We start from the raw sequence: 13,199 nt of genomic DNA, 5'->3' as shown, positions 1-13,199 counted from the left end.
AAAATAGGGAGAAGGGGGGGTGGGGCGGGTAAAGCAAGGCGGCCTCCTTCCAGACTGCACCCCCAGCCCTTACATTCCTGGAAGCGACGGGATGCTTGTGCTGGAGCCCGGGAGCGCGGAGGCAGAGGGGTGGAAAAGCCAGCGCTGACAGCCATCATGTGACCCAGCTGTCAGCTCCTGCCACCTGGAGCCGCCATCCGCCGCCACCAATCCCAGCGCCCACCCCTGCGCACCATTTCACCATCGAAATAAAGGTCGTTAAATCTTTAACTATACGGGGTCTCGCTTGCATGCGTGCCGGGAAAGGGGGCAGAGGTGCCTACGGGTACCGATGCTTGCCGCCTGCCTTCGCGTCGCCGGTTCGCAGCTCTTCGGCGTGTTTGCAGGCTGAGTAAAACCAGCTCTGCTCCGGGTATCGCCGCAGCACCCACTCCCCCTCCCCATCGGCTCCTATAAGAACAAAGAAAGCACTGTATGCCCTGTAAGGGCTCATTAATATTACAAGTGAAGCATCAGGAACATGCAAGACAACTGGATGGCAGTATGTAGGGGGTTTTTAGGGGGAGGAAAAAAAAATAAATAAAAAAAGATGTGAAATAATGCCCAAAAAGAAATCCTGACCAACCTGATAGCTGCAAACAAGGTCTCAGGGTTGCTCTTGTGGTAACCCGGGCCATGCTAGGAAGGCTGCCCAGTACATCACAAAAGCAAAGAGGTTGCTATTTAAAGAACTTTTTTCTCTAAATTGTGGGGGAGGAGCGAGAGAGATGGACAGAGAAGCGAAGAGGGAACCAGGCATCCAAAAAAGTAGCGCACACATTAAAAGCCATCAAGTATTGTCACAGGCATACGTGGGGCTAATCATTCATACTATTAATTTTGTATTATCTTTGGACAAAGCTCAAGAAATCTATAAAGGCAGGAGACTGTAGCATCATAGCTGCTACTACAGGTTTTTTCAGTGTCTGAAATCCTGCAGGTTTTGCCAATATTTCAAAAACAAAGGCAGCAAAAATCCATTTATCATCAGGCAGCAAAAATCCATTTATCATCAGGATCTCCTGTGCCACTGCATCCCACAACGCAAAGTTTAGGACTATCAACGATCCCCCTCTATCACAGGGTGGGTGAGCTGATGGACCTCTTCATGGGCTCTGGTCCCAAGACCCAACAATCCCAGCATGCCTGGTCGATATCTTGCCACCCAGGCCGGATACCACCAGAGAACACCGAGCTCCCTCTTCTGCTACACATCTGCTGGATTAAGTTCAGGGAGAAATCCTTAATCTACTGAAACAACAGCAGTTTTGCTGCTGATTTATAGGAAGGTAATATTTTTATGTTTGGTGCTGGGCAAGTGTTTTGACACAAACACAGTAAAACTAAGAGATAGATACTTCCTTGTTTCCAAATCCAAAACCACTGGTCTTTTGTGACCATGAGTGTTTTAGAGGAAATTTCTCATTTAGAAATGAAGACTTGAGGTCCTGACCCCACACAGACATACGTGATAGACTTAGCTCCTCGTAAGTGACTAGTTCCAGGGAATTCAATGGAATTACTCACATGAGCAAAATTGGGCATGTGCTGTTTACAGGACCCATGCCTTAAAACCAAATTTTGCCTTTAAAGCTTAAACTGCCAAGCCTTGGGAGTTGTAAGCAATAACATTTGACCTCTCCTACCTTCTTGATCTAGTGAAAGGAATGTGCTGTCCACAGTAACCTTCTTTACCTGTGTGGCAAACGCATCACTCTCTAAAGGTTACTGATGTCAAAAGTGACCTTTTTTTCTTAGACATGCAATGGTGAGAAGTTCAGTGCAATGTATTATGTAAACATTTATTTACAGGAGTAACATCTAAGGTTTCCATTTTACCTCAGGGTAACCTGATGCGTATTAAAGACAAGTGCTTTGAAAGCGGACCCAGCCTCCATCCAACAACTGACCAGGAAAACCATTGGAAGGAATTCCTCTTCAAATAGAGACAGGCTCAAAGTGTATGGAGAATAAACAGTGCTTTAGCCAGGCCAGTGAATACTTATTGCTTGAGGAAGGACTTCAGATACTCAATGTCGATTCAAACACACTGTCACCATTCCCACATCCAAGAAAACAGTCAGGCCTCTAAGATTAAACACGCACCATCCTCCTCTCTAGGTGTATATCCAGGCACAGGGAACATCCTGTTTACTGACCTGGAACAGAGGAAGTAATTTTTCAAAAACAATGTCTGTTTCTAAATTTCTGAGGACAGTTCTAGTCACACGAGTATGTACCTACGGTACTTTAAACCTGGGTCCAAGCCTGCACTGGCTTGGACCACTTGCACCCAAGCCTGGGTCCAAATCCAAACCTGTGGCTGCCAACTGCAGACGCAAAGCCGTGCTGAGGGGAGGTTCAGGCTCTGCGGGGATGGGTGAACACAAGGCGGGTGCGCAGGACTGTTGCCCACCCTGCTCCACCGACAGCAGCTCGCAGCGCAGAGGGGCACAGCACAGCCCCTCAGCCACTCCTCCTCGCTGCTTAGCTGCACTGTTTCTGGCGGGAGGAGATAAAAATAAAACCCAAAATGGGCCATTGGTTAGTAAAAAAGCTACAATTACAATATTGGCTGTACTCCAGATACAGTAACTTGTTTTCACGTATGCTGTGAAAGCTTTATGAGGTTTGCAATAGGGCTACGGCCTCTATGGTTGAGAGGTATCTCCAGAAAGGCAGCTTGCTTTTTTTTTTTTTTTAACCCCCCAAAAAAGTCCCTCATTTACCACCTAGGCAGTATTTGGCTTTGGCAGGAAATACGATTCTTTCTCTCTTTGAAAGGGTGAGGGATGGAGGTTTTTTGTGTGCGCGTGTGTAAATTTGAACTTGGAAAACAAAGCTGGTAATATTATCCAGCTTCAGAAAAACACTTAAGTCCAAAAAATAGTGTGATCAAAATCTCCTGCCTTAGCCCATCACCTTCCAGAGAGGTCCTGCAAGGGCATGTCAGTCTCCATGCACATCCACCCAGCTGCAGATGGGAAAGATGTGGGTGACTGTCCAGCCACATCAAACAGCCAAGAGGATGAAGTACATCCCACCCACAGGGTTCTGTGCAGACCCTGATGCCGGACTGGGGCTGTGGCGTGTTTTTAAACATACATAAGCCCCAAAAAATCCTCAAAACAAAAGAGCACTGGAGAGAGTTACTTTCTTCATTTTATCCAAAGGCATTTCTGAAAACATTTGGAATTACTGGAAAGGCTCACATGCACCTTTTGGGTATAAATCATCTTATTTTAAACCAAAGAGACAACAGTTTGCTCTAACCACAAACTAAAAACATAATGAAATGATTCATTTTTGTTCTCCGCTGCCTTAACAAGTTTTTTTTCAGTCTTTCTCCTGAAAGAAGGCTTCCCTCACACATGTTGTGAACACACACAACAAAGAGCCACTATGCTTACTGGCCAAGAAATGTTTATTGCTTAGTAATGCACAAAGGTAGAAGCTGGGAGCCACACTAGACAAAAAGAGAGAAAACCAATTAGGATTTTATTTGAAATCTGACTAAAACTACTTGGATACCATTTCTCTACAAAAGACTCGCCTTAGTAGGATTACCACTGAGCTAGACTTTTAAAAAAATGTGCATTCTGTGCGTTTTTACATGCCTGCAAAAAAAAAAAATCCACTGAAATCCTCACTGTTGGAGAGGAAGAGTGGACAGTATTAAAGCATCAACCCCCCACATTCAACTGGAGCACATACACATACCTGCACGCACCATAGATATGCATGCACAAACATAAGCCCAGCCAAAGAGCCAAAACGATGAGAAAGATCACTGCAGTCTGCAGGTTTTTCATACTTAGGCCCCATTTTCTTTAAAGGAAACCAGATTTTTAAATACTGAAAAAAAGTGCTTTTCATATGCAAGACAAAAAAAAAAAAAAATCAACACAGAACAAAGTTTATAAACTCTCGATAGGCAGGATTCTCACTAGCAGCAAGAGGAGGTCTCATGACTGGAATAAACTGTCTCTACGGGCAGCGTAAAGGAGCATCAGCATAAATACGAATCTGCCTGGGAGCATTCCTGGAGGGTGCGACACGAAACATTACCTTTCTGGTAAGAACGTGGATGCTGAGACCTCAGCAGATTGACTGTCCCTTCACTGTTGTAATTTTTCAAGTCATGATAAAAGATGCTTAAAATAAAAATAACTATCAAAGTAAAAATCTGATGCATGGTTAAGCTACTGGAACATTGGTGTTTGTTTTGTATCACATTTCCAATTGCAATCTACTATAAATAAGACACCGAACAAACCTCCATAATACCAACTGGTACTGTGAGACAACAGGGCATTTTCCCCCTGCCAAACAGTTATTTTATTGTGCATTCTAGGGTCTACAGAGCAGAATAATCTTTTGCTGTAGCTATTAAAAATAAACCGTAAATAGTTCATTATTGTGTATGTTTAATGAAAAGTTGGGAAGAAAAATGTTCCAATGCAAATTGCTTTTGCTGCTTATAAACAGCTGGTGGAAATAAAGAATTTTTTAAAGTCACACAGAATTATCTAGTGTAGCAGAGGAGGGTTGTGGGGGCAAGTCTTTTTTCCCCCCTTTATGTTGTGTAGTTCTGAATATGTCTAGAAGGATTCTTAAATCCCTAAATCCACACATAAAACTTCGAAACGTGAATGACAATATGACACCCAGTAACATGGAACATCTATCTTTGCCTGATACACGAAAGCTTCCAGTAGACAATAAAGCAAACTTTGCCTGTGTTACATCTGAGCTTCCACTGCTGAAAATTACTAATATGACAAAAAAGTGACTGTTTCACAGTGCTAGACAGAACAAAAACAAGCCCACAGGCTTAGATGTATCAACTGCAAAGTTTATTGTTTGGGTAACGTCATGGTGAATTGCTGCTTTTTATTTTGGAGATCATGGATATTAACAGATGATACAATGAAAAGAAAAGAAGATATATTAGTCAAGGTTAACTGCAAGAACTCTGTTGCCATGCAAATGAAGACATCTTAGAGGGATCGCTATAGCTCCAGTAGTACTATCAATTCTAATATTAATAATAAACCCTTCAATGACTCCTGATGTAACAAAAGTACATTGGTTGAAGAATCCTGACATTTTCATTTTTTAGTAGACAAACATTCAATTTCTTGTATTTATCTCCAGCTTTCAGTCTTTAAGGCTTTTATTTTCACACTCTTCCCAGCAACTCTAAGGACTATGCCAGTTTTGTTGTCTTCCTTTTACACAAGTGAAAAACGAGATTCTCAACACGTTACTTCAGAAGATTATAAAAAAAAAAAGCCACAAAGAGCATAAACAAACTGCCAGTGCACTCTTGCTACGCCTGACATGCCATGTGATTTCTGCACCAACACTGAGTAAACACATGTAAATAAGCATATTTTTTTTTTATCAGATAGACGTATCAAGAAATAAATAACTTTTTAAAGGCCAAAAGACTAGAATGTAAACAGCTGCTTTTTTTTTTTGCGTGTCATGCCTTTTAACCCGTGAGCTACGCGGGGCTGGGCGATGTTGTGCCCAGGGTCCCAGGAGGGGCAGCGGGTGACCCTGCTTTCTCCTGGGCTGAGCACAGCCCCGAACCCCCCCGGCCTTGCAGCAGGCAGGCCAGGATGACCCCTGGTGGATATCTTCAGCCCGGAGATACAGCACCATGCAGCACCCAAACCACCACTGCCTCTGCTGCCAGGGCATGAGGGCAATCAAACCGCCCGCTACGGACCCGCTGCACAGCCTGGCGCGTCCCCCGCGCTACCTGGGAGCCCACCGCCCGCTCAGGGTGGAGGCAGCCATCTGCTCAGGCTGATTAAAACATCCTGTGATACTTGTTTCGTGAGTTTTATAAGGGGAAAAAATATTGCCTCGGTGGTGAAAGTCATAACAGCGCGAGCAGGCAGCGCGGGGATTTGAGCATTCCTTGGCGGTAGGCCACGGCCGTGTAATTGATTAAGGTGGCTGCACTTGTGACTGAGTGATAATTGAGAGCCCAATAAATCTCCACACAAGTATTTGCCACTCAGCAATGGAAAGCAATTGTTATGGACCCTTCGTAATGCATAATGTAATTACGACTAATACAAAAATATCAAGAATCCCCCCAGACCACTCTGAAGAGCTTACTGTACTTCCTTGCCCAATATTTACATTTTCGAAACTGCCACTAGGAGTGCCAAATGCAGAAGGACTACAACTTCAGGCTTTCAATTACGTCATCCCCTGCACAAACTCAAATAATTCCAATTTCTCAAGATTTTGTCCAGTACTTCCAAGTCTTCTCTTTTCCCTACCCCAGGTTGCATTTATCTGCACAGACAGCAGTGCTTTAGCCGAGGTTTACGTGATCTTTTTCCCCTTAGAAAAAAAAAAAAAAAAAGAAAAAAGCAAAGCTGCAGCTGTTCAGGGTTCCTTGGAGAAGGAGGAAGACAGATGTAAGTAGTTATTCTCCAAAGATTCACAATGATCAGTGCCTGAGCTGCATTTTACTCTGTCCCTCATGTGACTGTTTAATTAGGTGTTGATTCACTCAGTCATGAGACACAAGGAAACAGGGCTGCAAGCCCTAACGTCAAAGAAAAAGTAATGCCTGTTCTGCCAGTTTCTGTATTAGCACAGCACAAAGGGGACATCCAGTTCTGAGAAGCAAAACTCGTGTTTCCTTTGCCCATAAGCCAAACCATCGAATCACTTCAACCTTTCCATATGAAAAAAAAAAAAAAGAAAAAAAAAAAAAGACATCTCAACGATTTCAGAGGAAGATGGTTGTGAACTCCAGATTATTCTCCACCATAAGAGCTGAGAGCAGCTCGAGCATTCGCAGCGCGAGCTCCCCGGCCGAGCTCTGCAAGCCCTGCGAGCAGGGTGTGCCCTTCCATCTGGTAATCCAGGTCCAAGCTGCTTCGGGATATCATGCTTTCTTCTGGGGTTTGTTTGTTTGTTTGCTTTTTTTTTAAAAAAAAAAAAAGAATACAAGCTATTTTGCAATGGCTTTATTCCCCAATGCTAACAGAATTTCTTAGCCTTCTTATTACCAAAAAGCTTTTCTGTTATGGGGTCCGGTTGCCATAGTAACAGGCTTTTAAAAATATCAAAGAAATTTTCAGCACATGGTAAACCAATTTCACAAACTGTGTATCTTTGTAATAGGAAAAGCTGGCAGACAATTATTTAAATGTACTCAGCTCAACTGAGGTTTGACGTAGGGATAATCCCAAAATGCTGCTTTCAGTCTAAGGCCTGGTGGTGTAGAGGACTACAGTGAACTTTAGCTGGTTATGTTACCAGGTCATTTATAAAGGCAGGCCCATAAAATTAACAGATGATGATAATTTTTCCAACAAAGGTGACATTTAAGCTCAATGTGTCACTATAATGCATCAAATGTCAAAAGCTTTTTTCCTGAAGAATACTACCTTAAACCTTTGATTTGTAGCATTTTAAACATTGTGTGTTTGTGGTCTTACCCTCCTCATTTGTGTAGATTTTCCTCAAAAAAAAAAAAATTAGACTCTGGATCAGCAACTTATTTAAAACACATGCCTAATGCTAAGCACATGAGTGGTTTCATTGGGAGCAATGAAACTACTTACATACTTAAAGTAAAGCACATGGTTTAAGCAGAATGCTGACTCAGTCTTATTCGCCCCTCAGATTTCACAAAAAGCCCATCTCAGTTACACAGGAACAACTGCAAACCAAAGACAGAGCGTGATTGTATAAACAAGTATAACAAATTAATATCTACGGAATGAAATCCCAGTCTGGCCTATGCATACATGATGCTCATTTATACCGATTTCCCACGAGTGCTAATGATAGATACTCCCCGTGAACTAACCCCTGTCTGACACCACTGCGTTTGCCGTTTGCGATCCAAGTATCCTCCAACACCTTCAAAAGTCCAACGCGATGCTTGGCCCAACTCTGCAACCTTTCTGCACACAGAGCGGTTACTTGCTTCTGCGACAGCCCTGTGCCTGGGAGCCTTTAACCAAGCCCCTTAGTTAACCCGCAGAACTGCTAACCAGGAAGGCCACTTCATTTCAAGACTACTGCCAGGCTCCGAATCAGAAACAATCAGGAACACTTTCACAGATCTGCCAAATAACGTTAATGAATATCTAGGTGGACTGGATCTATCTTACAGCTGCTTTTCAGGAGGCAAGACTTTTCTAACTTGGCTCCAACCCGTGGACTGAACATCCCTCCCCTACTGGCTCTACAAGTTGAACGGGCCCCTGCTTAATTTGCGGAAGGGATGAGATCTTGATTTGCGTAGATATTGCAAGAGCCCCAAGACTACTGTGAGGAGCCTAGACTGCTTAATTCTCCAAGGCAAGAGCCATGCTGCTCAACTGTTTTCCAAATTAAGCATGCAAAGGTGACCTGAAACTATTTCAGGTAGATCTATATAGAGCAGACACTAAAGGCATTGCTTGACTTCACTTTTATGTAAGTCATAAGGACGTGAGGACAAATAAAAATCAGACGCTCGAACAAGCCACATGGCCATACAACTTCATTTAGTATCTGGAAAAAAAAAAAAAAATACAGACTACCAGAATAATGGAACAGCCTGGCACCCAACAAACAAATGCACTAAAACTGTGAGGTCCTGAATACTTCGGTTCCCCAAAGCAGAAGAGCACTTACGGATGCTTTTAGCTGTCAGCCAGCTAGCGGGCCCTCTGATTTTAAAGGAGCTGCTCAATCTTTAAACCAATCTTAACAAAGCGTTCTACTGGGTTTGCAACAGAGTGCGCTGCCCGCTGTCATACTGAACTCTCTACTCTCACATTTTCTGCTGTCCCCTTCGGTTTTCTAAGTCTCACTACATGCTCACCACCTTGGGTTTCTAAGACTGGTAGGAATGGAAAATACAGTGTAGGACTGTCCATTGCCTCGTGATGATTAAAGAAAATAAGCTTTTCAATGCAACTATCCATCTAGAGGGATTTTTCCACTACAGAACAGATGAACTGGTCAAGTCTTACTGAAAACTCCGCAAGACAGATACATGCAAGCTCTGAGCATGAGGTGAAAACACATCCTATGTGTCCACATAGCTTTTCTTACTGTTAAAGTCTTGGTCTATGATTAAGAAATTGCAGGTTCAGCCCTCCCTGGGTATCAGCACTGAAACTCACTCCAAACACACACCTTCCTTATCACGGGACTGAGGTGGAACACACACTCCAAACCAGCTCTGCCTCACAGCTCACAGAATCAACAGAAACCCTTGATAAAACCTACGTTGTTCCACTGGGAGAGGTTGTACTTAATCAAGATATATATATATATTTAGCGTATGTTCAATAAACCCCTTTTTGCCAGTGGTAATGGATGTGATGAGAAGGTAGTTCCAGACACTCCCAGCCAGCACAGCTTGCCAACAGATGTGGCCGGGGCAACTCCTGACCATCTCCTAGAGGGGTTGCAGCAGAACGAGCCATTTCCCGACTAGCTCGGATCAGCTCAGCATCAGCTCTCACATCTTCTATAGTTCAGGTACTACAGTCTAACAGGAACAAAAAAGCAATTATTGTTTCCTCTCATTCCTACGGAGTGGCAGACTCAGCTTTGCCTTCTCATTCAGAAGTATTTTCTTGCCTCATCTTTTTTCTCCCTATTCAGTCCGTCCACACGAGCATCTGTAAGATGTGGGAACTCGAAGAAGCCCAGTGCTGCGGGTGTCCTGCTGTGAACCAGTAACAGCACCGCGTGAAGCTATTTATTCTGCTGCATCAACAGGAAAGAAAAGCTCACGTGCTGGACAGCAATAGCTGTCAATGCCACCAGGACATTTTGGACTGGGTTGTTTTGTTGGATTTCTTTTTTTTTTTTCTTTTGAAAAGGAGCTGTTGGCACAGTAATCGCTCGCTTGGCTCTTCGTTTCCCTTTCCCCTTCTCATGCTAGCGCATGTCATTTGAAGTGACACAGCAGTAACCCCAAACAGGATGCACCCTACTGCTTGTGGCAGAAGGAGGAGGGGATGGTACAGCACCCAGGGGAAACCTTCAGAAAGGAGAGGCAGCACTGCAGGTCTCAGACAGGACAAAACTAAGAAGAGAACAGAAAAATGGAAGGGAAAGTGAGCTGGGCTTTAACCCTCTTCTTCCTCTGTGCATGCGCACATGTGTGTCAATACTAGTCTCCAAAGCAGATCACCAAACAACAGGGACAGTGATGAGGAGAGAGAACATTATGAGGCTCAGGGAATACCAAGCAGAAAGAATCCTGTAAAATGTATGCATTACGTCACAGCAGCACCATCCAACTGCTGCCAACTACGCTTGCACACATACCTTTGTATCTTTCCGAACACAGAGCAACTCCAAAATGCTACCACTTTATGCTCATTACACTCACTTCACACCCAGCATTTCCAGCCTGACTTTTATTTTTTGTACTTAGCAGCTGTCATTGCTCATGTTACACCTTCCAAATAAAAGCCCACTGCACCTCTCTCCCCTCTGCTCTACTGCCACTATGCAGAAGGTGGAGCTAGACCACCTACCAGCCCTGGCCCCTTCTCTCCATGAGCAGATACAGAAGCGGTGGTGGTCTCCAGCCGCTCTAGGGCCACGAGCACTGCACTGACAAATGCAGGGAACGGGCTTTTAAGAAAAAGTGAAAGAAAACAAAGATTATAGTTTCAAAAAGTCTCTCCATCTCTTCTGTTGCTTGTATCTTAGCTTATATTTATACAGCACCCATATGACCCCCCTAAATCCTAACACAAAAATCTTAGAACTATGGTTCTGATCTAAGAAGCAAACGAGTCTGTCCAGCATTATGTTGAAACTGTTTAGGTCTGTCTACACAGTATACACATATACTGAATTTATCTGTCTCCCCACTGAGGGAAACAGAAAAGACCTTACTACAAAGACAACAGTGAGGCACTCTGCTGAACAAGGTAGGCAGGGTTTGCTTTATGGTCTTCTGATTACTGGAGGTTTACACAGGTGCAGGTACACTCAGAGCCATGACAGCAAATGAAGGCACCTGGGCATATTTTGAAATACACATATATATGTATACAGACACACACATATATATATGAAACAGAGATCTGAGAGTAGGGTCTTTCTTGCTCTTAGGATCTCTTTTCCAGCATAAATATCCTTTAGCAAAGCTCAAAGCTGCAGCACTGAAAGCCTTCAAACCCCACTGAGTTGTGCTGAGGATACCTGGCACTTTCTAGGACTGTGCCATTTTGTATTTGCCTTCCTTTCAAAGGTTCTCGGTTGGTTTTTTTTTTGGTTTTTTTTTTTAGATTTATATACGAACAATATCTTGTCAGACTCCCTGTTCCCGGCACATTTTGTTTTCCTCTGTTTTTGCTACCCATACAGATGAGAACAATTGCCATTAATGAATTTTATTTTATCTTGCATGGTTTTTTCTCCAGTGTGGGTGTGAACTAATGTCATGTCTTGAGTATAATTTAGCTGATTTGTCCTGCTGGCTTCTAATAGAAAAGACCAGTCTTTAACAGAATACATACCAAATACAGGTGGGGGGAAAAAAAAAAAATACCACAACAAACCAAACAAAAACCCTAATATCCAGTTTCTTACCTTCTCACCCCAAAGCGAAAAAAAGTCTTACACGAACACAAGCTATCTAGCCATTCTGTGAGCATTCCTCAATTAGAAAATAAAATCTGATTACATGTTTTAAAATATATACACTTTCAGACTAACCAAAGTAATTCATTTGAAGATAACTGCACATAAGATACCATGAAAAAAAGCACTAAAATATAAAGCGAGTAAATTAAATCAATCTCATACCAAAGTGGCATTTTTGCTTATCTGAAAAAGAAAGTTTGTTAAACATTTGTTTAAATAAAGATATAATTCTGTTACAGTCTCATAACTCATAAGAATTTATTTTAAGTTGCTTTGATTTTTTTTTTATTCTATACTTTTTAATTATGTCTGTTTTGGAAAAAAAGAGGTCATGAGTTCATGATTAGCATCTCTTGTATGACTAGAAAATACACGTAGTTAAGAAACCAACATGCTCATTTTCACAGCTTCTTAGCCCTCCATGCTGTCAATAGAACAATTTCCTTTTCTACTAAGAAAGCAGAGTAATTTCCAGTAACTCACAGCAGCTGAAATATGTTTAAGTACTGAAAAAAACCAACCACCTTTTTCTGTCTGACTATTTAAGTGATAGTCAGAGTTTGGGCTGCCTTTAAATAGAAACACAGCACTGTAAGCCAATTCGCTGTCCTAACATTTGAGGCATTTCTTTAACTCTGTCTTAGGGGGTAATACTGTTATTTTTCCTGTAGGAACAAGAACATTCTGGCAGACTTCTTCCTTGGCTTCTCAGATGGTCAGATAATGTCAACTAGAACAAGCTTCCGAGAAGGAGAGGACGCTCACCCCGTGTTTTGCAGCCTCTCTTCTCTGCACACACAACCACACAGCTTATCATTTGCACCTATTTTTCATTAACACCTGAACTAACACCATTTTTCTACCAATTTCTGGTATCAAGTTTCATGAAAAGGAGCAAACAAACCATTTTGGGCAACTCTTCAGATGGTAAGAACATTTTCTAGGTAGGTCTTCAGAAGGGCAAAACGCACCAACAAGAATCTCATTCCTGTTTGACAGTTCATTTCTCAGCTAACTGCTCACACATGCTTCCTTCTGACTTACTCTCCTCTTTCATAATTACCCCAAAACATGGCAAACTAAGTGCTGAGTCCACAGTCTTTGGAAGCCTGTTTTTTTCTTTGCGACAAAGCTGTGCAAGGAATGCACATGAGGCAAGAGCAATGTGGGATAGTAGATGGTGTATATTTTAGTACTAGCTAGAAAGCAGAATAATTCAGCAAACAGATTTTGATATTCTGCTATTCACAGTAGCCCAGGACTGGCCTTTCTTGTGGTCACACTATAGCTGTTCCCTGAGCAAACTGTGAAGCCACACGTCTACTGTCATCTTCCAATATACCTAAGTTCTGGCTGTCCCCGAATGTCTTCTGATGTGCCCACTGGAAAGCGCAACACGACAAGGTGTAGTCAACTCGGAGCTTCCCGGGTACTAATGGGCAGGAGGAACCCAACAGCACGTGCAGGATTTTCACTAAGGTTACAGAAACTCAGTTCACTTGGACTTCACG

This window comes from Charadrius vociferus, unplaced genomic scaffold, assembly GCF_000708025.1.
Source record: "Charadrius vociferus isolate BGI_N301 unplaced genomic scaffold, ASM70802v2 scaffold370, whole genome shotgun sequence".
Classification (NCBI taxonomy): domain Eukaryota; kingdom Metazoa; phylum Chordata; class Aves; order Charadriiformes; family Charadriidae; genus Charadrius; species Charadrius vociferus.
This window is presented reverse-complemented; position numbering follows the sequence as displayed.